Source organism: Martes martes, assembly GCF_963455335.1.
Source record: "Martes martes genome assembly, chromosome: 14".
NCBI classification, from domain to species: Eukaryota; Metazoa; Chordata; class Mammalia; order Carnivora; family Mustelidae; genus Martes; species Martes martes.
The window spans coordinates 87,919,330-87,945,689 of record NC_137902.1 but is presented as its reverse complement, the minus strand read 5'-3'; the positions used below and the strand labels follow the sequence as shown (position 1 = coordinate 87,945,689).

The 26,360-nt window shown below is 45.0% G+C and overlaps 1 pseudogene across 1 annotated transcript in view; it reads left to right on the top strand.

The window, feature by feature from the left end:
* LOC308355049 (contactin-associated protein-like 3) overlaps nucleotides 1-26,360 on the top strand; it is a 107,597-nt pseudogene that overhangs the window by 28,732 nt on the left and 52,505 nt on the right. The window contains exons 3-8 of the transcript in view: nucleotides 1,783-1,930; nucleotides 10,098-10,301; nucleotides 10,957-11,141; nucleotides 12,223-12,366; nucleotides 15,462-15,719; nucleotides 20,146-20,292. The product of the transcript in view is annotated as a contactin-associated protein-like 3 (transcript). The remainder of the gene's footprint in view (nucleotides 1-1,782; nucleotides 1,931-10,097; nucleotides 10,302-10,956; nucleotides 11,142-12,222; nucleotides 12,367-15,461; nucleotides 15,720-20,145; nucleotides 20,293-26,360) is intronic.

The window sequence follows — 26,360 nt, the reverse complement described above, 5'->3', positions numbered from 1 at the left end:
AACTGTGGTGGGAGGTGGAGTGTGTCCTTCTGATGCAAGGGAGCATAAGAAAGGGTCAAGTCTTCTGATCCCTCATTTTATTACTATTATATGAAGGAGTATTACGAGAACATCTTTGGCCCTCTGGATGATAAAACTTGGAGAGATCAAAGAATGTAGAACCTGAACTTTTGACAGGGGGCCCAAAGAACTGAGCATTGAGGTAGATTTACCAGTTGACATAGGTTTTTAGAAGAGAGGCACCATACCTGGGGCTCTGTTTGTTTTCAGAGCGTAGACCAGTAAGGTCCTTGGATGGGGCAGCATTTTTCGCTAACATGCTGTGTTACGATTGGAAAACCTTAGGCTCCTATGGCTTTGCTGTTGCATAGGTCCCCTGGGAAAACTGATGGACAGTCTGAGGAAGGGTCGATGGAATCAGTTTTAAAAGGGGGTGTACAGTGTCAGGGGCAGACACCGAAATGCCCAGAGCAGGAAGAGCCTGTCGAAATCCTGGTGTGAAGGAGGCTAGTGGAGGTTCTGGGGCCCAGGTAGCAGGACAGAGGAGCCCAGCATCTCAGGGGACTTTGCAGGCGCAAATTGTCAACACGAGAGCTGTGGTCCTGTGACTCACACACCAGCTTCTGGAAGATCGCTGTTCAGGAGTTAATGCTAAGGTAGGCAGGACCGTAGGGGTGAGGGGAGCGGATTCGCCGACAGGGGTAACTAAGTCCATGTCATCGGAAGCCCGCCCACCTTTTTCTTCCTGGACGCAAGTATGGAGCACTTCAGGAGCGTTCAAGAGAGGGTGCGGGTCAGGGCAGAGAGGCTGCGTGGGGACGCACTTCCTGGTGTTGGAGTGTGTGCTCAGTTCTCCGATTCTTCTCGCATGTATGTGTTACCTTTGAAAAACTGAGCAAATCATTAGTAACATCTAAAATAGATTAAAACATTAGTGATATAGCTGTCTAAAATAGATTAAATCATTAGTGATATGATCGATGTGTGTATATGTGAGCATCACCCTTTTTTGGGTTTCCCCATATGCTGATCTGCATATGAAATCAACGTGGTGAGAAACGAGTCACTCATCCCCTGTAACAACGTCCACTATGCTCACACTGGCCCCTTCTAGCCTGAGGCCAGGTGTCTGTGTCTGGGCAAGGGCACCCCTCTGTCTTGTGGGTCTCCCCAGTGCTCCAGAAATGCGGCTAACTTGGGGGCAAGCTGATTGCACACTAAGAACACTGCGACTGAAATCCAAAGCCCAGAATCTAGTCTTGGCCATGCTGGGTAGCCGCTGTCCTACCGCCACAGACTCTTTCTACTTCCTTGGACTTCCGTTTTGCCTTTATAACTGAAGGGTTTGGAACTAGAAGCCTGTGTAGGTCCCTCCCAGCGCTCAGACCCCAGAGTCGAGGGTTCTCCCTGCGCGGATGGCCAGTTAACATCGTGCTCGATTGCCTTGGATGTGGGGCTGCAGGAGAGCATCTTCGCTCCTTAGGGATGAGGGAAACGCTTTAGGGGAAGAGCAAGCCTTCAAGGGTGGCCGGTTTACAGCCAGCTTAATGGTGCCGCTGAAACGTAAATCACCCTGCAAATAAGGAAAGCTTAGAACAATGGTGACTAATCCAGGCCCTGAGGAAATGTGGTCACATCCCTCTTAAACATTAGCAGACTTTCTATAAAGCAGGCAGGCTTTTACCTAAGAACAGAGTGAAGCTTCTGCCCCTAACCCGCAGGAGAAGAGCCGGGAGCTCCGAGTCCTGCAGATACACTGATCCTTTCTCCGTTCTCTCCCAGGGTTTTCCAGGCAACACGAACGCGGACAGCGTGGTGCAGCACCGACAGCAGCCTCCCCTCGAAGCCAGGTTCCTGCGCTTCCTCCCCTTAGCCTGGAGCCCCAAGGGCAGGATCGGGATGAGGATAGAAGTGTACGGATGCGCGTACCGTAAGTGCTGTTTACCCCTCTCCCCGCCCCAAAATCAGTGACAGAGGGACAGGCTCTCATGGCCAGGCGGAAAACCGAGCTTGACTTGTTTCTAACTTTTTAGGCATCTCTGTGTGTTTTTGTGGAAAGCCTGGATACTGAGGTCTTTAGTTACTTTAGTTGGACAAAGATATGGGCCCGAACTGAGCCTCAGAATCCGAGATTCCCAGGAGAGAGCAGGGTACCTGTTTTAGAGTGGGTGCGTCATCCAAACAACGAGGTCCAAGTCAACCACAGCAATTCACTGTGATGGATGGTGCCGTTCTTGGGCACTGAGGTGACCCTGGTGTGGGGATGCAGGGGACAGCAGGTGATCTTGTTTTCCCCATAATCCAAAATGACTCTGGGCTTCTCCCATATTCACTGCTCGAATCCCCACTTTCCTCGATGTGAACCCTGGTTTGAACATCATTTATGTGTTGTGTCTTCCCTCCTTTCCCCACTGATGAGCAGAGGGACAAAAGTCACAGCCAATGTGAGTGTGAACACAAGCAGAAACACATTCAGTGACATCTGTGGGTAAATTGACTCTACCATTGCCATTTTGATGATTTGGAATATACAGGAATTTTTTAAACGAGTACAAAAAGAAAAAATATTAAAGAAAAATTTCTAGAAAACTGGAGAATAACTCAAAGAGTATGTTGGCTGGGAACATCGTGGGAGGTTGGGTTTTTGGTCACGCTTCATTTCATACCTGATCAGGGCATTAGCTTTGCAGAAAAGTGTCAGCGAGATCTGGCACAGGCAGAATATTTAATATGTCAGATCCTACCTAGCAGACATTTTCTCATTCAACAACCACACCGGCCAGACGTATCTGGTATGGCCTCGAGGGAGAAGAACTTGACCATGGAGACAGGGAGATGTTTGCGAGAGCTATTCCATACTGGACCTAGGATTTAAAAACTGTCTTCCCCCCAAATTTGGTTCTCATAACTACTATGTTATGCAGGCTTTCGTTTCTTTGTTCCCTCATGTGCCATGTCAGAATTTATCAGACACTTGCTATCTGCAAAGAACTGTGTTAGGGACTGGATGTAGGGGGCCCTTCTAAAATGATTGGTTTTCTTCGTCAGGATTTTATGAGAAGTCATAAAATTATACAAAACAAATGTGAAATATTGGAACACGGTCCTGGGGCCTAGGGAGGAGGGTGGTTAGTCAGTTTTCTGAGTGAAGGGCTTGCGGGGTGAGCTGGGGTAGGGAGGGCTTCTGGAGGGAGGAAGGCAGGAGCACACAGTGGCTGTGGGACTCTGGGCTTCTCTGGTCTCGGGGCCCGGGAGGGTGTGGGCGCTGTGGGGCACAGGGAGCCACTGCAAAACAAGGATACCATTGCCCGTTTGCTGGTCCCACAGGCAGGGAGACTTTCTGGAGGTGGTGCTCACCATCCCAGAAGTGACCCCATCCTAGATTCAAGCGTCCCCTTCGGCCTCAGCTCCACCATCTTCCTGAGCTCAGAGGGGCTCCACTTTCCAAACACTGTCTCTGTGTCGGCCTTTCCATGCAACATTCACTGGAGACGGTTTCGCGATGCTGTCCGCCCTTCCCCCCCTTTCCACAGGCCATCGCCTTCCCTCCTTTTGTGTCTGAGATCCGTGAACGTGCTCACTGCTGCAAGCGGCTGGGACACCCGATACTCCGTTTTCTCTTTGATCCCATAAAGTCAGCGTCTCCTTCCTCCCTTTACTCTGGAAACGGCTTCGGGTTTACTGACTTCAAAGCAGAACAGGGTCTTTGATGGTGATTTGCCGTTAGCCGGATGTTCTTCGTGAGGTGGTACCACCTCCTTGGGGGGAGAGGTCAGTCCCAGGGAGATCAAAGCTGCAGGCCTGGTCCCGGGAAGGACCTGCGTGCACCCTAAAGTCAGCAAACACAAGCTGTGCGCCACGGGGGGCTCCTAGCCTAAAACTGTGGACCGATAACAGTCACGGCAACTTGCAAAACTACGCGGCATCTGTGGCTTACTAGTGGAGCTTCTGTCTTGTCTTCATTCTTACTATTAATGAGAGCAGTTGTTCAAGCATAGAGCTTTGCACTTTTGTTTTTGACAGTAATTGTATATGTTATGATTTATAACCCAAAGTGCTAATTATTGCCCCCTCCATTTCTACTTTCACTGCTCTGTTGATATTGAGAAAATGTCCAGATTGCTTATCTTGGCATATAATGTCTCTTAGATGCAACTTGTCTCTTTGGTTTCACTTCTTTAAACTCCAATTACAATGATATTTGCTGTTCCTATAAACACCATGGCTTCATGGCTTCCTGGTGTGGCACACACAGGTTCTCTACCTAGAAATCCCTCCCTTTCCCCCACTTCTAGAGTGCACGTGGAGTGTGTGTGAGGTCTTCTTAGAGTCCCATGCCCACCAGCAGCCCCATGGAAGGGGGGAATCCAGGGCCATATTCCCCACGGACTTGTTCTAGGCTTTGTATCCCACTCTAAAAAGGTTTCTCTTTGGGTGTCCTCTGCTTTCTTAAATTTTCAGTTAACATTTACACACTCTGATCAGTTTCATGTTGACATCCTTGACGTAGGTCTCTGTAAGCCACAGACACCGACACTGGCCCCGGGTCCTCCTTCATTTCTTTCTCGACTGTTATTCTTCCCTGGGGCGTCTTCTGCTCCTTCTTTTCCACTTTGACTCCTGTGTTCATGGTCTGTGTCTTCTCAGGCATTCCCTTGAGCTTGTACTAGTCCCATCCTGTGGTGGTGTAATGTCATCTTGTGTTCATTAGCGTGTTGTTTGTCTGAATAAGGGAAGAGAGAGAGAAGGAGGGGAGGACAGAAGGAAAGAAGAGGGAGGGAAGGAGTGCATGAGTCCTTGGGAATACGGACTATGTAGGCACAGAATGGCCAACACCATGGGGACCTACCAGTCATCCCCGTGACACTCTGGTCCTGTGTCAAGTCAGGCCTGAAAATAAAATTGGGAGTAAAACATGTAATTGGCCATTTTAAAACATTGTGTTTATCTGGGGCACATGGGGGGCTTAGTCAGTTAACCATCCGACTTGATCTCAGCTCAGGTCTGTTTCTCAGGGTCATGACTTCAAGTCTCATGTTGGGCTCCACACTGGGCATGGAGCCTAGTTAAAAAAAATTAAAATATTGTGTTTATTTTAAAAATGTACTGACTGTTACAGCAGAAATTTATAGGTTTTGTTTAGCAACCTCAAGACATCCTTGATATTTATATATTTCTGTAAATATAAATATATATGTAATATAAATACATATGTAATATAAATATCATAAAATTTTAAATAAATAATGCATTAAATTATCCCTTAGCATCACACTTAACTTTTACAAGAAGGCTCCTGAAAAATGTGTTCGTACGTAATTCAACTAATTAAATTATTGGGGTACTTGAGATGGAGGTCCACTTATTATGAATCAAAATGGGAACCAGTAGTTTTGTCCATTGCAAGAGCGCAGAACCTACATTCCAAAATGGAAAATGTGATATGATGCTTCGTTGAAAATTTGAAGTGTTTTTCCAATTTATATGATTGTATTTTATAATTATTGGTTTTATTAACTGTGACTATTTTTTAATTAATTTATTTATTTTTATAAACATATAATGTATCTTTATCCCCAGGGGTACAGGTCTGTGAATCGCCAGGTTTACACACTTCACAGCACTCACCATAGCACATACCTTCTCCAATGTCCATAACCCCACCCCCCTCTCCCGACCCCCTCCCCCCAGCAACCCTCAATTTGTTTTGTGAGATTAAGAGTCACTTATGGTTTGTCTCCCTCCCAATCCAATCTTGTTTCATTTATTCTTTTCCTACCCCCCCAAACCCCCCATGTTGCATCTCCACTTCCTCATATCAGGGAGATCATATGATAATTGTCTTTCTCTGATTGACTTATTTCACTAAGCATGATACCCTCTAGTTCCATCCACACTGTTGCAAATGGCAAGATTTCATTTCTTTTGATGGCTGCATAGTATTCCTTTGTATATATGAACCACATCTTCTTTATCCATTCATCTGTTGATGGACATCTAGGTTCTTTCCATAGTTTGGCTATTGTGGACATTGCTGCTATAAACATTCGGGTGCACGTGCCCCTTCGGATCACTACGTTTGTATCTTTAGGGTAAATACCCAGTAGTGCAATTGCTGGGTCGTAGGGTAACTCTATTTTCAACTTTTTGAGGAACCTCCATGCTATTTTCCAGAGTGGTTGCACCAGCTTGCATTCCCACCAGCAGTGTAGGAGGGTTCCCCTTTCTCCACATCCTCGCCAGCATCCGTCATTTCCTGACTTGTTAATTTTAGCCATTCTGACTGGTGTGAGGTGGTATCTCATTGTGGTTTTGATTTGTATTTCCCTGATGCCGAGTGATGTGGAGCACTTTTTCATGTTAACTGGGACTATATTTTGATGGCTATCACCAGCATGGGCATGAAGGTGAGGGAACCTCTACTTTTACAGTTGGGCTGTCCCCCATCCATGCTTGGAGAGCTAGCCCATGCAAACTCACTGAGCGAAATCTTCTCTGTCCCACAATATGATGTTTTGGTTTAATTTTTTTAAAAATCTATTGCCTTGGGGCACCAGGGCAGCTCAGTGGGTTAAGCCTCTGCCTTCAGCTCACTTCATGATCCCAGGGTTCTGGGATTGAGCCCCACATCGGGCTCTCTGCTCGGCGGAGAGCCTGCTTCCTCCTCTCTCTGCCTGCTTGTGATCTCTGTCAAATAAATAAAATCTTTGAAAGAAAATCTATTGCCTTTAAAAATGGTGTATGAGTGACATATGTTTAAAAATGTCATGTTATGTTTAGTGACGTGTCCATTTGTTTTCAGATATTCGGACTGATTCATGAATGTTTGTAAGTGAACACCATCTACAGATTCTCTTTGACTAGGCCAGTGCACACACTACCACTGTAAGTCATTCTTGTGACAGGGCATACTCTTACTTATCACATGGACTTCATGTTTATCATGAGGGGCTTCTTGATCAACAGTATAGCCCATTGTTTGAACCATGTTGGCTGCTTTTGGGTGCCTATCTGTAAATTGAGTGTGACACATGCCATATGATTGGTGGGTCTTACCTTCTTTCTTTCCAGACAGTTCCCCAGAGAAGACCTCCCCGTTGATCCACTTCCTCCTTCCTGACTATGAGCTTCCTTGTCTCTAGTTTCCTAAGCAGCCCACAGTAAGACTAGGCTATTCCTGGTGAAATGTGTTCTTTTCATGATAGCTGAAGTGAGAAGGTGAGGGGAGCACTGTCAGCTCTGGAAAGGCCAAGCCATGTCTGTCCTCTTGGGTTTCATCCCAGCACCTAGTGGGTGCTACACCCATGTTAAATGAAAATAAAGTGTACTTGTGGGAACTAATGGAAATTAAGTCAGGGCAGTGTGGGGGTAGGGGAGGAAGGGAATATGGGGGAAAATGGTCTTTTAATAACAAAACTGTATTTTCCAAAGCCACATCCCTGCCAAGGCAGGGTCTGAAGCTACGGATGGTCTATATAAAACCAGTCTTCTGTGATGTTCCACAGGAGCCGTAGTATTTACCTATTTTTTGACTTCATAAATATAGATTCATGAAAGGCCACAAAAAGAGTGTATTGAATTATGCAACAGGCAGATCAACAGAAATAATTAAATTTGTGATTTCCCATCTAAAATAGGGTTTTTAATACTTATTTATTTATTTTTTTTCAAAATTTATTTATTTGACAGACAGAGATCACAAGTAGGTAGAGAAGCAGATAGAGAGTCGGGGGAAGCAGGCTCGCCGCGGAGCAGAGAGCTCGACGTGGGGCTCGATACTAGGACCCTGGGATCATGACCTGAGCCAAAGGCAGAGGCTTTAACCCACTGAGCCACCCAGGTGCCCCGGGCTTTTAATATTTAAATCGAAGAAGGATCGCCACATGTCTTGCGGTGAGCTGGTTCTTATCACGGCCACCTGTAAGCAGTCAGGAATCTGGCTCAGAAAGGATCACTGGCTAATGTCGCTGAGTGCGGGATGACAGGCGTCTGTAAAGGGCCAGACAGCACACATTTTAGGTCTGTGGGCACCTGTGCTCTCCTCCATGATTCTTCATTTTTTTTGTTTTTTATCGAACCTTTAAAAATTAGCTCATGGGGCCGTACAGGCTGCAGAGTGATGTAGGTCATTTCAGATGAAGAGAAACAGCCTCACATTCCAGACTTCTGAAAGCAATTCCTCATTTTTATCTGTGCTGTTTTAACTCCTCTCCACTGAGCTTACATTTGTTACCACTTAAGATTTTAGTGAAACCACCAGGACTACTACAAGATATATTGTTTGAAGTGGTTTTGTTTTACTCCATTGATGACATCTTTAGATTATAACTCAGCTCCCTTCTAGGCTTAGAGGACCTGTCAAAACACATGTTAAATGTGCCTCGTAAGATAGAAGGTGATGATTAGCTTGTGGTTGTTCTAGGTACGAGTGTTAGGGATCTCACTGGAGAGGAAACAAAAACATTACAACAAAAGGATTTTCAGCCCATTCTTTTGTGTTTCTATAAATCCAATAAATTTTTCACTACTCCATTTTGCCTGAGGGGAATGTTCCTGGAAATATAATCTAGGTTCTTTAGAGCAATGGTTCTCACACGTAGTCACCAGACCAGCGGCATTGACATCATCAACATTGCTAGGGGACATGTTAGAAAAGCAGACTCTCAGGTCCCACCCCAGGCGAGCAGAGTCGCAGTTCTGGGATGGGGCCGGATCTGTGCTCACCCAAAACACCAGGACAATTCATTCGAATTTGACAAAGGGATATGTTTTTATCAGACGTTCATTTAACTATGCAATGGAGAATAATTGCTTGTTTCCATGATTTTTAGACACACTGCTGTGTTTATATATTTTCCACCATGTACGGGAACCAGAATCAATCTCCTGAATTTTCAGAAGGTGGCTGCATGAAATAAAGGATCCCTTAGAGTTGTGAACATAAAGGGTTTACTGTATACATTTTGGTTTGTCTGAATGCAATGCAGGTCCTCGTGTACATTGGCCCCAGGCTTTTGTGAAGTTAAATAAACCCAACGTCGTATCACGTCGTATCATCGGCTCAGAAGACATCAGCCTCCTGTTTCTTTGGCTTCCTCTTGCACCTTCATTTATTGCACACACACATTTGAAACAAACTCTTTTTCAAAAATTTGAGTGCAGCGTACACACAGTGTTACATTAGCGTCAGGTGTACAACATGGTGATTTGACAATTTTACGGGTTGTATGGTATTCCCCACCAGCGTGGCTGCTGCACATCCCCGTACAACTCGATTAGAGTATCGTTGACTAATTTCTTGGCCGTACCTCTCACACCGTGTCTTATTCGCTCACTCCATGACCAGAGCCAGAAGCTGCCGCTCCGCGTCACCCACTTTACCCAACCCCCACCCCATCCCTTTGAGAGCCACCAGTTTGTTCTCTGCATTTATAGGTCTGGTTCTGCTTTCTGTTTGTTTATTCATTTCTTTTGTTTTTAGATTCCATGTATGAGTAAAATCATATGGTTTTTGACTTTTTAAGGGCAGTAAAGTCTTGTCTTTTTACTTGTGAAATATGAGAAATACGAGCGATTCTTCTGGGTAGTATGAATCCCTTTGTGTGTCTCCTGTTCTGTCTTTGGTTGCTTTGACCAGTGTTCTTTTTACATTAATGATAAAATATAACTTTTTCAATAAAGAGAATGCAAGTGACCTTGATAGTGGGAAAAATAAGACTGTCAGAGAGGTGAGGGACAATCGCAGCTTCGTAGCCACGATGTGCCACCGTGGGGAGTGACTTTAACTGTTTTATTGATCTTCGTTGTTTGCAGGATGAGAAGTGGCCAGTACAAAGCCAGAAGCAATTGGGCTTAGTCAACAGAAGTATTTCTAGCTGATACATGTTAGGGAAAATGTCAGAAAAGGCAAAGATTAGAGGTTAGGGAATCTCAACTACGGGTATCGGGGAGGATAGGCAGCACCATTTTTCCCCCCCTGGACTAAACAGACCAGAGATATATTATGTGTGCATGTGTTTTTATGTCAACTTACTCATTTCAGTGCATGAGTAAAGGTATATTATACTTAAATTATTTTCTAATTTCTCCCGCTATAGGATCTGAGATGGTTAACTTTGATGGGAAAAGCTTCTTGCTATACACATTTAATCAAAAATCCATGAGTCCAGCAAAAGATGTTATTTCTTTGAAATTTAGAACCAGGCAGACTGACGGGATTCTACTCCACAGAGAAGGACAAAACAGCAAACACGTCACCCTGCAGTTAGTTGGAGGAAATCTCATCCTATTGCTTAATTCAGGTAAAAATTTCCCAGTGGATGTTTTCAAAAATATACCTCTCTAGATGGAAGTGTCTTTTTATGCTTAGTTTTTCACAGTTAAATAGCTAATTTATCCTGAAACCAGAACACTTTCGGGAAAGAAAGAAGACCCTAGAAATAATTACCCTGGAGCAAGAGGCATGAAACAGAATGGTCTGGGCAAATGGAAGCGTGGTCGCTCCGCGGTTGAGGTGTACTACGGGGAACATGCATGTATCCCAAATGTACTTCACTGTAACAAGTTTTATAGCTCGATTAGTGTGTAAGACCATTTGCACAGGTTCAGTAAACAACCTGGTAATATTGTAAAGACGAGGGGTGGATCCCCGAAACCATGAGGCAGTGCTCTTCGTGAAGTTCTCAGGAGCTGTGAGGCCATGTGTTTCATGAGGTTCTCAGAAGATACTTCCAAGAAAAATGAAAATGCAATAACTAATAATAATAAATACAAGAAAAGTGGAAGAATCATTCCTGAGTGAGAGAAGGTTGTACATGAGGCTGAGGTAAAAGCAGTTGACCAGCTCTCCAGATAGAAGTGTGCAAGGAAAGTGATTGGGGGACATATTGACCTCCCACACGGCACCATGGTACCGAGTTGGATGGGGTGGTTCATTTGTTTCACCTGTGCTTGTAGGCCGTACTAACCTACCCTGCCCTGACGCCCATGCGACCCTCACCCTGGGCAGCCTGCTGGATGACGAGCACTGGCATTCTGTCCTCATCGAGCTTGGGAACACGCATGTCCACTTCACAGTGGACAGGCACAGTCAGCATTTCCAGGCCAAGGGCAAGTCCGACTACTTGGATCTTGATTATAAGGTGTGAACATTTCTTTTCAAGTATTATAGATTTTATTATTTAAACACAACATAACCTTTTAAGAAAATACCGCTACATAGAGAAATACCCATTGCTAGTAATTTGGAATTCTGGTGAAACGTTTCCCATGGGTGATGTCAGCCCAGAGAGAGACCCACGTGCATTGTTGAGATGTTTTATCACTCATAGGTGTGAGTTCTCCCCTGGGAGGAAGTAGTCGTTGAATTCGGAAAGTGTGTAGTTGAAGAGCTATCAGTATGACAGGCGGCACAGTAAAATACACGTGTCCAGACGGCTTTCCATATTATCTCTGGTGTTGGCCGTGACCCATTCTTTTGGAGATCTCTGTGTTTTAGGGCGATCGTAAACAGAATTAGCAATCTAGGGTGCTTGGAGAAGTAATCACCATACATTCCAACCTGCTTTTTTGAGGAACGAGAGAGCCAGAGTCAGGCGATTCAAAATACTGTTTCTCGGGACATTTAAAGGCTTAACGCATCCCCAGCGTGTTGCCCGCATGTATCTAACCAGCACTGGAGAACACCTTTTATTCTGCCAGTTCTGCGCAACACATCTATCAGAGCAAAGGGGATGATTTCAACATTCATTTAGTGTAAGTGGCCTCAGCCGAGGAGGCCAGCTGCAGAGCCTGGTCCTGAATGAGATCATCGATGCCTTCATTATTCTAACCGATCAGCAGTGTCCTGGCAAATACCCGGACCCTGAAGCTGGGTTCTAGGAAGGTTTGTAAAGTGGAATGTCATCACGGTCAGCCGCCTTGTCACCCAGATCAAGAGTGACTGTGGAAATGAACGTACAACATTCCCCATCAGCTGAAGTGACATAGCCCTTTGAGTAGCAAATTGTGAGAAGGGATATTTAACCTACTTATCTAAATGTAATAAAGAAAGCCTCGGTACATCTATGTCTAAAAATTCACTTGAAATTAACATGATAATGTTAAAATAATGCCAGATAGATTGGAGGCAATTATCCTATAACTGCTGAGCATACGTGTTTTAGGCAGACAATCAGGAAATCATTAAACAATATTATTTATGTCATTTTTTTTCTTTCTAAGATCAGCTTTGGAGGGATTCCTGGACATGGAAAATCAGTGGCATTCCCACATAAAGACTTTCACGGCTGCTTTGAAAATCTCTACTATAATGGAGTGGATATCATTGATTTGTCCAAGAAACACACACCACAGACCCTCGTCATGGTAAGAAAGCTACACATGAGGTCAAAGGAGAAGGGAACTGCAGCTTGTCTGATGGACCCAGTCTAGAATATGCCTCTCCTGAAGGCAGGGAAAGTGCCAATCACGTATACCTTTTAGTTCGTTTTTGACTTAATTCACTAAATAATTAACTTGATTTTTAAATTTAATTTTCTAAAATTTTAGTTCCAGTCACTAACATACAGTGTAGTATTAGCTTCAGGTGTACAGTTTAGGGAATCAGCATTTCCTGCATCACCTGGTGCTCCTCACAAGTGCCCTCCATCATCCCCACCACCGGCTTAATTTTTACAGGTGTATGAAAACAGATGTACGGTTTCACAAATGCATCATGGCACATCTGAATAAAGACTTTTCGGGGCAGGGTCTCTGTTTGGGATTGATTTCCTCTTGCTTCTTTCTACTGTTACTGAACTCCAAGCTCAGCTGCCTGTCACTCACTCGAAAGGCCAGTACTCGAGAGATGAATTTGGGTTGGGAAGGAATTTGAGCTTAATTTAATTTGAGGCCCGGAACCTGGGGAGAAGGTGGACTCTTGTGCAAAAGCCAGCTGCCGGGTTTCTGCCCGGCCCAGTGATTTGCAGAGGGGTTAGGAGTGGGTTGGTGAAGGGAGCGGGTGGTCTGCTGCATCTGTCCATCCCGGGCAGACTCCATGGTGCCGGCCACAAATCCTACCTCCGTGCTCAGGGGCTGTGCCCCGGGGGTCTGGTGCCTGTTTGCTGATGTGCAGGAACACCCTATTGTTCTGCAAAGGGAGGCCGAGGCCCACAGATACACAAAGGGAGGTTAGTAAAATCAGTCCTGGGAACTAAGGAAGAAAAAGGTTTGCCAGAAAACTTGCTTGACTCTTCGGAAGGCAGATGTGGCTTCGAACAGGCGACTGGGAACATTTGGGACCTTCTTGCCCCAAGGCCAGGGGTCTGTCTGCTGTGGATCTGGGGACTTAGGTCAGCGAATAAGGAGCATGTTATCTCAAGGCAGGCGGACCCCTCAGACGGGTTGGACTGTTGTCAGGCTTTCGTCTCGCCACGCGGCTGCAGGCCATCCCCCCGGGCCGGCGTGTTACGGAGCTGGCGTCTGTCCCCCCGGCCGGCGTGTTACCGAGCTGGCGTCCGTCCTCCCGGCCGGCGTGTTACGGAGCTGGCGTCTGTCCTTCCACGTTTGGTTCCTTAGACCCGAATCCTCTACAAGCAGTGCACCCAGCTTTGTGAATATCGATGCCTCCATATCGAGTGTCGTTTACAGAAATGGGATGGTTTTATGTAAGCTTTTCTCCATCTCCATTTTCCAACTCAGCGAAACCTGTGGGAATGCTTTTTTTTTTTAAGACTTATTTATTTTTTATTTATTTATTTTTTAGAGAGAGTATGAGCGAGAGAAAGAGAGGATCTCTCAAGCAGACTCCCCACTGAGCTCAGAGCCACACATGGGACTCAATCCTGGGACCATGAGACCATGACCTGAGCCAAAATCAAGAGTCGGTCACTCAGCCGACTGAGCCACCCAGGTGTCCCGATTTATAAGAGAGTTTTAGGTTTGATATATCACCTTATGTCATTAATGATCCAAATATTTCCTCAGATTAACCAATTTTCTATGAAATATAAGATCATGTTATAATATAATTATATATCATATATCATATCTTTTATATTAAATGTTATGGGCCATGTTGAGTATATAAATGCCTTTATTGATACATAGCCAATGTCTCAATGTATTTTTTTAATAGCTTTGTAGTATTTGGTCTTGCTTTGAAATACTTCTGAAACCCTAGACTCTAGATACAGTCTCAAGGATTTTCCTGTAAAAAGTTTTAAGGCGGTTTCATTTATTTATTTACTTTGAAACTGAAAAAAAATTAAGTCTTCAACTGTCTGGGCTTTACTCTTTGTGTGGATCAGTAGTTATTTTAGGTCTCACGGGTACCCATTCATGCCTGAGTTGTTTAGTGATCAGACCCAACCTCCGCACACAGGCTTGAATCTTACCTCTCACCACATACTGACTGTACCTGTGGTCTCAGATCTTTCTGTGGGTCAGTCACTGGGCTCTGCTGCTGTGTTTACCCCATACCAATGCCATATTGACTTGATTACAGTGCTTTTATGGTATATATTTTGGAGAGGAAGGACAATGTTTGGGCACATATTCCTCTGGAATTTATGAAAATTTATCTAAATTTTTAAAAGAATTTATTTACTTGAGAGAGAGAGAGAGCACATGCAGGGGGAGAGACAGAGGGAGGGAGAAGCAGACTCCCTACTAAGTCCTTGATCCCAGGACCCCGAGATCATGACCTGAGGTGAAGGCAGAGGCTTAACCCACTGAGCCCCCCAGGTGCCCCACTTAATTGGAGTTCTTTTAAGAACTTAAGTTCCTTTCTCCCAAACACTATGATTAAAGGTAAGTTTGCTCCTGGAGCAGTAGATATAATGTAAAGCTCAAAGGTGTGTTTTTTAGTAAAATAGAATGAAATAAAAGCAACAGGAAGCCAGCGGGTCAGGCTGGGGAGAGCATGCTGGTTGACACGGCCCATGGGAGCCTCTAAGAGGCTGACAGCCCACTCAGGCCGGCCACACCCCTGCCTCAGATGGGCCGAGGCTTAAGGCCTGCCTGAGCCAGATGTTTGTGTCCCCTGAGTAATGGGTGTGTAAGCATTCACACAAGCAAGGGGAGTGCAGGAAGGGCCCCGGAGCCGCTGTCCATGGTGCTGGGCTTCGTGCCGCACGTAAACAGCCAGTGCCTCGAGGTATAAGAAATCTGGCTCCTGTGTTGTGTCCTGCGCCCAGCACAAGGCCTGGGAAAGACGTATCTCCAGATTCCTTTGCCAATGCCCAGAAATGGAGGAGACAGAACTGCCCTAGAAGCCTCAGAAGGAGGTTTGCCCAGCCAGGGCAGTGTCACGGTTTGAGGGACCTGTCAGGTAAATCTGGACTGCAGCTGGGTGGGGAAGCCTAGGTCTTGGGTCCTTGCTTGCTGGAAGGTTGATAGGAAACTGCACCTCTTGGAAAGCCCGTTGTTCATGAAAGCATCCCTTCTGCCCCTTCCTAAATCCTTTTCCACTGTATTCACAGGGAAATGTGTCCTTCTCGTGCTCACACCCTCAAATTTCGCCCGTGACTTTTCCGAGCTCCAGGAGTTACTTGGCTCTGCTGGGCACCGTCGGAGAGGACAAGGTATTGGTCGCTTTCCAATTCCGAACGTGGAACAGGGCAGGGCTGCTGCTGACCATTCAATTCCGACATGGGCCAGCGGCTCTCGTCCTCGTTCTTAATGATGGAAAACTCAGGCTGAGTCCCAGCCCCGACACCCGGCGAGGGACGTCACAGCAGGTAATAGGCGTTTGCTGTGACCGCACGGTCCTTCTGTCACCTCTGCGTTAAACGTTGACTGAATCAGTAAGATACTCGTAATCCTTCTAGAGGGAACTAGAGTTCTTTCACCTTTGAACTAGGTACCTCCAGGCTGTTGGTGTGTGAGTCAGTGTGAGCCGAAGTTAGCTGCAGATCACACATACCTCTCAAAAAGTTTAAAAAATAACCTTGTTATCAACTGATGGTGGGGAGTTGGCAGTCCGCTTGAAACACTGGAGAACAGTAGCCTAAGTTAGAGTCCTGAGAAAAGAGGTTCCTTATACCGTCTTTTGAGTCTATACACACACCAGTCATAATATTTGAAGTTACAGTTTTTCCCAGATTTTCTGTTCCTTCGGGAATCCCTGTTTCGAATGAGGCTTCTTATAATTGTGGGTGAATGTTCTGCTTGGCTTCCAAGAAGGACCCACATTTCTAAACTCCCTTCCGGGGTTGTGTTATCCTCGGAGTCTGGGGACTGTTTTGCGTTAGAGTGCTGGTGAAAATGTAGAGCCAGGTAGGTGTCACTCCACGAGTGTTGACTACGGAAGGAGCACCTTGCCTGACCCAGGTTACCAGGTCAGGATTGAAAGCCAGGAATGAAATGTAGCTCCTTGTTTCTCTTTATAAATAAAAGAAAAAATCTGACCACTGGCATAGGGAGTTCCCTTTTGGACCTCAGCAGATGAGCACAACCAAGTCAGGTTTTGGAAACTGCTTCACTCTTGGTTTGTGTAGATTTACAAGCTGCGTGCCTTATTAATGAAGAGATGGTGTTTTGCTGTTGCTTCATGTGAGTACACACCGTTCTCCCTTCCAACACGCTGGGAGTAGTTATTTAACTTTTTTTGAAGGCTGGCACTGAAATATTATAGAAACTTTTATCGAATTGATTTTTTAAGCTTTCACTGGGCAATGCGTTAGTTTTTGGAAGCAAACCAGAGGTGCATTTTTCTTGCTGTTTTTTTTAGAAGCATTTGAGGGGTGATTTTTGTTTTGTTTTGTTTTGTTTTTTTACCTTTGAAATACAGGCCTGCTTCCAAGATACTCAGGTCTGGTTCCAGACCACCCCAATACAACAAATATTGCAATAAAGTGAACCAAATTGATTTTTTTTGGCTTCCCCACGCATATAAAAGTTATGTCTGCAGCATACCATGGTCTGTTACATGTGCAGGAACTTTATGTCTGGAAAAACAATATACGTGCCTTAATTTAAAAAAATACTCTATTGCTAAGAAATGGTGCCGCGTGAGCCTTCAGCGCGTTGTAATCGCGGATCACGGATCAGTGTCACGGATGTCGCCATGATGGAAGCGTCTGAAGGGTCGTGACACAGACGCGCAGCAGGAGCAGATGCTGTCGGAAACGTGTCCCCGAGAGACACGCTCCGGGCAGGGGCCATGAGCCTTCCGCTGGGGAAAGGCGCGGTGTCTGCAAGGCACAGAAAGCGAGGAAGAGGAGACAGATGGCGACTGCTTTTCATTCCAAACCCTGGATGAAGCGCAAAAGCACCTACCAAACCAAGAACCAAAGTTGAAAGGCTGAGTGAGACGTAATCACGCCAGATGCCAGGAAAGGACACCCGGTCACCGTTCATCCTGCTTCCCGCTTTTGGGTCCTATTTCCGAATAGTTACCTCACTGTGTTTGTGAAGGGATCTGGAAAGGTCCGGAGTGTACAACCTAGTGTCCGCGCGCTTGTGGAGCCGGGCCAGTGGAGCGTGGTGGGGACAGAAGGTCAGTGGGGGGGAGGGGAGCGTGCTTTCCCTTTCTGTAGGAAGAGACAGAGTCCACCCTTTCCCAAAGGGCCTCGACTGCCCAGGGCAGTGTTCTCTGCGATCAGGACGGATTTTGCACAAGCTGGTGGGAGACGTGTGTGAGAGGACTCACCTCCCAGGCCCATTTCCAGAACCACCTCTGTGCTGCTAGGGCTGATGGGCTCGAAAAGTGCCACCTGTGTTCTCCCCAAGCCTCGGGTCCTCGTCTTCAGAGGGACACTACTGTGACCGATGGTAGAAGAAATGATGTTGAGCCTACAGACCACGAGCCCCGTGCCTGCTAGTCAGCAGTCACTCCAAAACCTTTAGTTCTCATTATTCCAAAACTAGTCCCAAGACCATCACTGCCGCGCCACCCCCCCCCCGACCAAGACTGCAGCCTTTGTGGAGCTGGGAGGTGGGTGGGACAATGAGCCTCGTGTTCCCAGTAGCACAAATCAAAACCCCCCCGCCCCTCCCTTCTCCATCCATCCTTTGACTGTAAGTGCTGCCTGGGAGACAGGCCGTTGTTCCATCAGAAGTGGGGAGGGTAGAAGACACACAAAAGAAACACAAAGGTGAGAATTATAATGGGGAGAAACAGAATGATCGTAAGAGCAGGCATTTCACTTTTAAATGAGAATGCCGAATTTTATTAAAAACAGTTTTTTTATTATAGAGGTAAATGGCATCTATTACCCATTGAAGGAGATATTCTGGAGTGTTTTCTGCAAGTTCTCCCAGGAAATAACTCTTTGTCCTAGACAGGTGGGGGGAGGAGGGGACAGGAAGGAATTTTAACATCAGATTTTATTTTATTTTTTTAAAGATTTTATTTATTTATTTGACAGACAGAGATCACAAGTAGGCAGAGAGGGAGGTAGAGAGAGAAGAAGAAGCAGGCTCCCTGCTGAGCAGAGAGCCCGACATGGGGCTCGATCCCAGAACCCTGAGATCATGACCTGAGCAGAAGGCAGAGGCTCAACCCACTGAGGCACCCAGGTGCCCCATTAACATCAGATTTTAAATGGATGTGGTTCCCTCCCGACAGATCATGTTAGGTAAACTTCAAAATAAATATCGAATGGCAAGAGTGGAAGGGACACTCCCAGGTTCTTGTTTGTGGATACGTGGCCGTATTTTCTTTGGGGCTGATACACCCATGAGCTAGAAAATAACTTCTGGCCCTTGCAGGTTGACTTCCAAACTTAGAGGGCTCTAAGCAGTCAGAGCCTTTCTCATTTGCAAGAGGTATAGGGTAATCTATCAGGACAATTCCCCAAGACGATCAAATGAGAGTCAGGCAGGCTCATTTGTGAGCTTGGGCACAACATCAAAGAAATTAAGAGTCTCACTTTGTTTTCAGTGAGCTGAAGTATTTGTTTATGACCTGTTTCCCTGTTGGGCAAGATAATTTCTACAGATCCCAATTGTTCACTGTGCTCCTTCACAGCAGCAGGTGTCTCTGGGGCTGTGACAGTGGCCGTGACCTCCCCGTGGATGGGAGGAGTCCCTTGCCTTTGAACGAATGACTCGCTTTGACCAATGGAATATGGGCATGAAGGCAAACACAATTCCCTCATCCAAAGTTAATGTTAATATTTAAAAATATTTCCTACTGGTTTTTGTCCATTTTTAGACAGTGATTGAGTATGCACACACACACACACACACACACACACACACACACACTTTAATGTGGTGCTTTCTAAACTTTACATTTTGTTCTATGAATTTTCATGTTTTAGCAATACTTAAGTTGCTGATACATTTTTTCTAAAGAGTTATATTGATATATATGATATATTTTTCTAAATAGTTTACCAAGATTATATATGGTAATAATACATGAAAGTAGGGACAAGATTTTATTTTTATAACAACACTTTTGGAAAATCTTATGCTTCTCAACATCCTAAAATATTAACAAACTAGAAGAGGGGGAAGTATGCCCTGTGCCAGGGGACTAGGATATTTGGTCATGTTAGGTTGTTCAGGATCCTGTTGTGTTAGTCCTTAAAGCCCTAGCACTGGGAGAAACTAAGATTGCGCTGTCCAGGGCAGAATGTTTGGACTGTCCACTCTTGATTCTTCCTTCCCCCTTCAATTCAGCTTGCTTTCTTTTCTCTTTTTTTCTCCCTGTACTTTTCTGATTTAACCGAGCAATGAGAAAGTGAAACACAGCCACTGCCGTGTGCACATATGTCTTAATACTCTTAACTGACCACAGTAATTTTTGCTAGAATATAATTTGTGTTAGAACACGACTGGCCAATCTATGACTGGGAGGTCAGAGGCAAGGACCCTCTGGAACCACACATTTACTCAATGAGCCTCACTCCGCAGGTAACCCCTTCCTCCTAGATAAACATGACCAGGATACCACGTGATCTCATTGCCTGTTAAGAAACCCCGAAGCCCACATCTGTCCCAAGCCTCTCCCTTTCTCTCTGAGAGGCCCAGCTGTCCTCTGTGGTCAGTCTCCATTGCCCAGCCAGCTAAATAACCTGGTGGGTTTCAGGTGAGTTCATGGTGAAGTTTGGTAGGGTGTCTAAGATCATGACTGTATTGTTCTCAAGCATGGCTCTGTGTAGCTGCATCTATAGGGTTTTTAGGAATATCTTACCCAATTTTGTTTACTTCCAGGTGCTGGATTAAGTGATGGGCAGTGGCATTCAGTGTCCCTCTCATTGAAAGTAAATCACCTGAATGTGATGGTGGACGGTGAGACAGCCTCTGTGGCTCATTCCCTGCGTGGGCAGATTGATTCAGGGGACACCTATTATTTGGGTGGTAAGTGAAAGGAGCTGGCGGTGCCGGCAGTCAAACCATCCTTGTCTTTCCAGCTCCTGCCTTCTGACAATCAGCAATTTTAAATGAAGGTTAATACTGAAGAGTGAGGTTTCTTTTTCAGTTTAGTCAATGAGAATGTTGAGCAAAGGCAGTAAATTTTTCTTAAGGACTTATTTACTTATTTGAGAGAGAGAGCACAAGTGGGAGTGGCAGAAGGAGAGGGAGAGAGGATCCCAAGCAGATTCCCCATTGACTGCAGAGCCCGGCATGGGCTCGATCTCATGACCCTGAGATCATAACCTGAGCCGAAACCAAGGGTGCTTAATCTATTGTGCTTAACCTATTGTGCCACCCAGGTGCCCCGGACAAAGGCGGTAAATTATGGCATAAAACGCAAGTCTACGGGGGGCCTTGTTTCGATGTGCATTTGCTAAGACTGGTTTTGAATTTAGCACTTGTTTTCACTGCAGTCACCTGGAAAGCTTCCAGAATGCTAGGACTTGTCTCTGTCCCTAGAGATCTGATTTCTCTGGCTCTGAGGCCCGATGCCCGGGGAGTGGGCTCTCCAGGTGACTCTGTGCAGGCCACTCTGAGGGTCCTCGCTCTCTGTCTAATCTTTTGTGCTTCACTGTATTTTCCGAAGACCAGATAACCCTTAGAACCTTTCCTTCAGGTGTTTTTATGCAACAGTTTACTTGTTGCACATGGGTGGTCTTCTTTTTGTCAGCCGCTCTCCTCCCCGGGTGGCCAGGTCCTCCGGTGTGGCCCAGGAGCCATGCATGGCAGCACCACTTTCAAGCCTGTCACAGGTGCAGACGTAACTCCCCCGACTTCGTGAGCCAGAATCTGCATTTCCCCAAGATCCCCAGCTGCTCTGTTGCCCTAAACGTTCAGGAAGCGTTCTGTTGCCCACTGTGTACGCACAAAGACGCCGTTGCCTACACCAGAGCAAGAGAGGAACTTAATGGCTACTGACACTCACTCACTACCTCTTGGTGAACTTTACCAAGACAACACCAGGCCATCACCCCGACTGTGGGAGACGGCGGGTTTGCTTGTTCAGTAGAACTTTGACCGAGTCTGTCCAGGATCCGTGCAGCCAGGGAGGGGGAGCTTCTGAGGGTAACAAATGTCCATTCTGAGGCATCCGTGTGAGGAGTCTGAGCCACCAGAACTTAGGCCTGTCGGTTGTGAGACTTCCTTCTAATCGTGGCTGGAAGCCATCCTTGATATTATTGCTGTTTTGCATTTTATGGTTGTTTCTTTCCAAAATAAGTTTGAGGTCATGGTGGAGATAATTTGATAGCCCAACAAGAAAGTATAAAATCCTCCCAAAGAGTTGACAGTAAGCCCACACAGGGCGTTTAATCTTTCAAGCCTCCTAAAGCAAGCATCACTGTGAGCGTGGAGTGGTGCCAGGAGCGTGAGAACATTGGATTGCTCACTCTCCCCACCTGCCAAATATGGTGCACCTCTGACCCAGACAGGTTTTTAAACCTTTATGCTTATGATGGATTTTAGAGCTCTGCAGAGGAACCGATTCCTTTAAAACTAAATAAAGAATTTATCTGGGAGCTGTAACTTAAAAGGTAAAAGATTTTGAAACACTAAAAGGGATAGGAAGAAAAATCCTTGCTGTATCGTTTAATGGTGCAAAATGGAATACTTGTTATTTTGTATTAAAAAGTAAAAAAAAAAAAAAAAAACTTTCTAAAACCACAGAGTCTTCTCCCATATTTCAGCATTGGGCATGTTCCAAATGTGCAACGCACAGCTACATGAGAACAGGTACTTTCCATAAATACTTACATGTTGACGTGATATGAAGTCACTATGTAATTCATGTATGTATTTTAAAATACTACTCATGTTTCTTGAAAGAGCATTTGTGGGCTAACCCCCTAATGTACACAATTAAACACTACAATGCTTTTAGTGTCTCCCTCGCTCCTCTAAATTCTCACTCCCCCGGTTAAGGATTACCCTGCACCCCCCTTTTTTTACAAATCTTTGTATCACCTTTTTATGTTTTAATCAACGTGTAGCACCATGTCAGTTTCAGATGTGAGCATATGACTCAGTGTTTGTCTACATGAGGAAATAATCCCACAATAACTAGTTAATATCCACAACCATACATAGTTACAATTTTTTCTTGTTATGAAAATTTTAAGGTCTACTTTCTTAGCAACTTTAAAATAGACAAAGATATTATTAGCTGTAATCACCATGCTGTACATTGCATCGCTATGACTTATTTATTTTACAACTGAAAGTTTGTAATTTCTAATGTATTGCTTTTCTTTAGAACCTATATCCACGTAGGGGACTTCACACAGTAGTGTCCTGTGTTCCCTTGCTTTTCAGTTTACACACAGGGCACTGCCGTGGGCCTTCTTCTGGGTTCTTTTTACTGTTATTGCTGCCCCTGTTGTTCTAGATTAGTTTTGGGGATCCAGCCCTGCAAGTATTTATAGATAAAGTTAATTAATTTTTACTGCCCTGTGGTTTTGATGTGTACGACACCATGTTTCACTTATTAAATACGCCATCCCGTTTTATTGTAGAGCAACAACTTGATGGTGCCCGTTTTTTGCTATTATAAAAGATGTGATAAATATCCTACAGCTGCCAAGAATCATCTTGCCAGTGATTTTAAAATTTTCCTTATGTACAAACTATCAAGCTTTCCTAATAGGCATAGTCAATTTAATGAAACCACCTTTGGTGGTTTCCAGCCTTTGGTCTGTGAAAGGACCCTAGAGATTTGGAGAGAATGTGTTGAAAAAAAAAGCATAATAGGCTTTTCTTACATGTTTTCATAAAATTGTGTCGATGTGCAGAAAAACTGTCTCGTTAGTATAGTTTCCAATAACAAATCATATCTCTAAGATGAGCAGAATTACAAAGTTTAAACATCCCATGAGAGAGTATAATGACTTTTCTTCATTACCAGTTTGCTATTTTTTGGTTGTAATTAAAATTTGGCACTGAGTGGCAAAAATAATGTAAGATCTTGCAATCACAGCACATTATCTGTAACTAATGTATAAATTCAGAATGACCTGTACGTACTCTGCTGTAAACACCCACTTGATTCCTACAGAGCAATTCCAGGCACTGATTCAAACCAACGTATTCAACTCTCCTTTTTATACCAACATAACAGCATCTTTTTTCCTGGAGAAGGAATATACACTTTCCAAACAACCCAGATAATGCCATCACCAAGCTGGAGCAAACATTCAAAACCAAAACACCCCAATTTACTGATGTTAAATAAGAAGATGAGCATTATTTGTTGCGAAGGAAAAGCAGGAGAGGCAGGTCTAGGACCGGTGAACATGCAGCCCGATTCTCAGTAGTTGCGCTGTGCTCAAAGCTGTATGCACAGGGGAAGAATCCCTTGTTCAGAGCCCCTCGTCTGTATGGTCCGTTGGACTCCCCAGCTCTGTTCTGGGGAAGGGGGGGCAGCAGTTTCAAATTGAGTGGGAACTTTGAGACCCAAAGACATCAAGCCAAAGATGTTTTATCCAATCCCAAGAATGGTGTATGCCAGTGTCTCTTTAATTATCTTCTTAATGGATGTCCATTGGGACCAGAATATGCATTGCATTAACAGGGAAATTCACTTTATCCAGTGCACGCTCCATAGCAGTATAGCGGTATTGATGGCAGTCAGTGCCCCATGTTCCAAGACCCTCCTTAGCCCGCTCTCCTGATGGAGGTTCAGTGGCAAGTCCCTGCTCACCATGTGATCAGTGACTCTTTTTTGCTGTGCTTTCCCATAAGGGCAGGTTAGGGCGTCTTCCTATTACAGTTAGGGTGGCCACATAATTTATTGCCCAAACCAGGACGTTTTAGTGAATGTAGGGGATGATCTCGATAATTATGGCAGGACAGCAGGCATAAAGCAGGACTCTGTGGCTTTCTTTCCATGACAAAGTTCCTCTCAAAGATTCGTAGCCTTTTTACATGTGATGCAGGTTTCCCTTTTCCCTTTTCTATTTCTCCTCTGTGTGAGCTTTGTTTGTAAATTGTTCTTCTGACAACAGTTTTGCTCTACGCTACCTACACAGAGTTCGGTGCCTGCGGGGAGGGTAGTGGGAAGCTACTGTCCTCTGGATTCCTTTTGTGGAATCATGGTGCTGTCCACCAGCACACATGCCCTGCAGAGTTGGGAAACATTAAGTTATGCTCTGAATCTCTCGAGGGTCCTTGTGTGTGTGAGGCCTTAGCAGACCAGGGAACAATGACGGCTGTAATGAGGTCTCACCTCATGACCCATTCTGGAGTCATGACATCCAGAGACAATTTCTCTGTCATCCTCAGAGGTACTTAAATTTCTGACTCCTTCCATGGTGATGGGTATGTGCCATTGACTTAGCAATAACTATCCCCTGTCCACTTGCACTGTCCGTCCCGATTCAGGTCATGGAGGAATGACCCTCTGCCATCTTACCATTGGGACTTCGGGCAATCTGTGTGGATGAACAGACAGCTGGTGGTCTGGGCTTGTTTTGGGCCGTGGCACCCCTTGCTTCTTGACCTCTCTCTCATAACTGGAGCAAGGAAGGACTTTGCGGTTTGACCTTTCCTTCTTAATGTTCTGCTTTGGGAAAATTTTCTTTGTGGCCGCTGGATTCAGTTGAGTCTTTATAGGAACACTGAGGTACTGCACTATATATATATATATATTTTATTTTTTTTTAGAGAGAGAGAGAGTGTGTGAGCAGGGATGGCTGGGGAGGGACAGGGGGTGAGAGATTATCTTGCCCAGTGCAGAGCCCAACACGGAGCTCGATCCTATGACTCTGAGATCATGACATGAGTGGAAATCAAGAGTTGGACGCCCAGCTGACTGAGCCACCAGGCGCCCCAGATACGGCATTGTATTTTAGATGCGTCTGAAGTTTGTGATCTGGAGAAAGGGGAAGGTTTATTGGCTGAACGTTTCTGATCCTGTATCCTAACATTCTCAGTCCCTAAGCACCGTTGGTAGAAGTCACCCATAAAGATGCAAAGACACACCAGGTGTCTTCCAAATATATCCAGCCTCCAGAAATTCGTTTACAAACAGAAATGTGCATATTTTCACATAAAACAAGGAAAAAGGAAAGGGAACCTGGACAGTTTGTCCGTTCTTTGTGATGTAACATCACATTTGAAGTGTCGACGTCTCCATGAGGCTAATTTACGGGGCTTCATTGTGCCCAACAGTGGGTTTCACCGGACGAAGGCCTTGGCTGGTTTGGGGTGTATTTGTCAGGAATGCAAAGCCTCAGTCACTGAAAGAAGAGGAAGGATGACCGTGTGCGTCTTGTGGAGATTCTTAGGTGCAAGACTGTGTCCATTGGGCAGGAACGAGAGGAGGCTCCGTCTTCAGTCCCTGCCCTTTGAAGGTGCACCAGTGACCCTCATGACAAAAGTTCAGAGAGAGGAGAATGAAAAACATATAGGTATAATGAGTAAAATATTTATGAAATTACTGATTCCAGGGGCACCTGGGCGGCGTAGTTCAATGTCTGACGCCTGATATCGGCTCAGGGCATGATCTCATGATCTCGAGATCCGGCCCCACGCTGGGCTCCCGGCTTGAGTCTCCCACCCTCTGTCCCTCCTCCCCTTGTGCTGTCACTGTCTCTCTCTCTTTCTTTTTCTCACAAAAACAAATAAATCTTTCTAAAAAAAATTACTGATTCCATTTCATTTAAAAAATAAGAGACTTCTAAAGTAACCTCAAATCCCACCTGTAAATATTACCAAAAACTTCCTTAATATTTAAATGCGTGGAAAATGATTTTTTAATGATTTTTTTAAGAAAGATGAATAGTTATGACTCTGTATTTAACAAATTAAAAGAAAACATTCTCCTGGTAATGATGTCAATGAGACATAATTGTGTAAGGCACAGAATGAATTAAATAGGTGAGTTTCTCAGGAAGCATACAATTTGTTTCACAATTTCTTGGAATTAAAAGAATATTAAATTATTAAAAAGTGTTGTGCTCCTACTGTGTTTGCATCTGAAGGTAAAATACTCAATTAAGTGAATGCTTTGAGGTTTT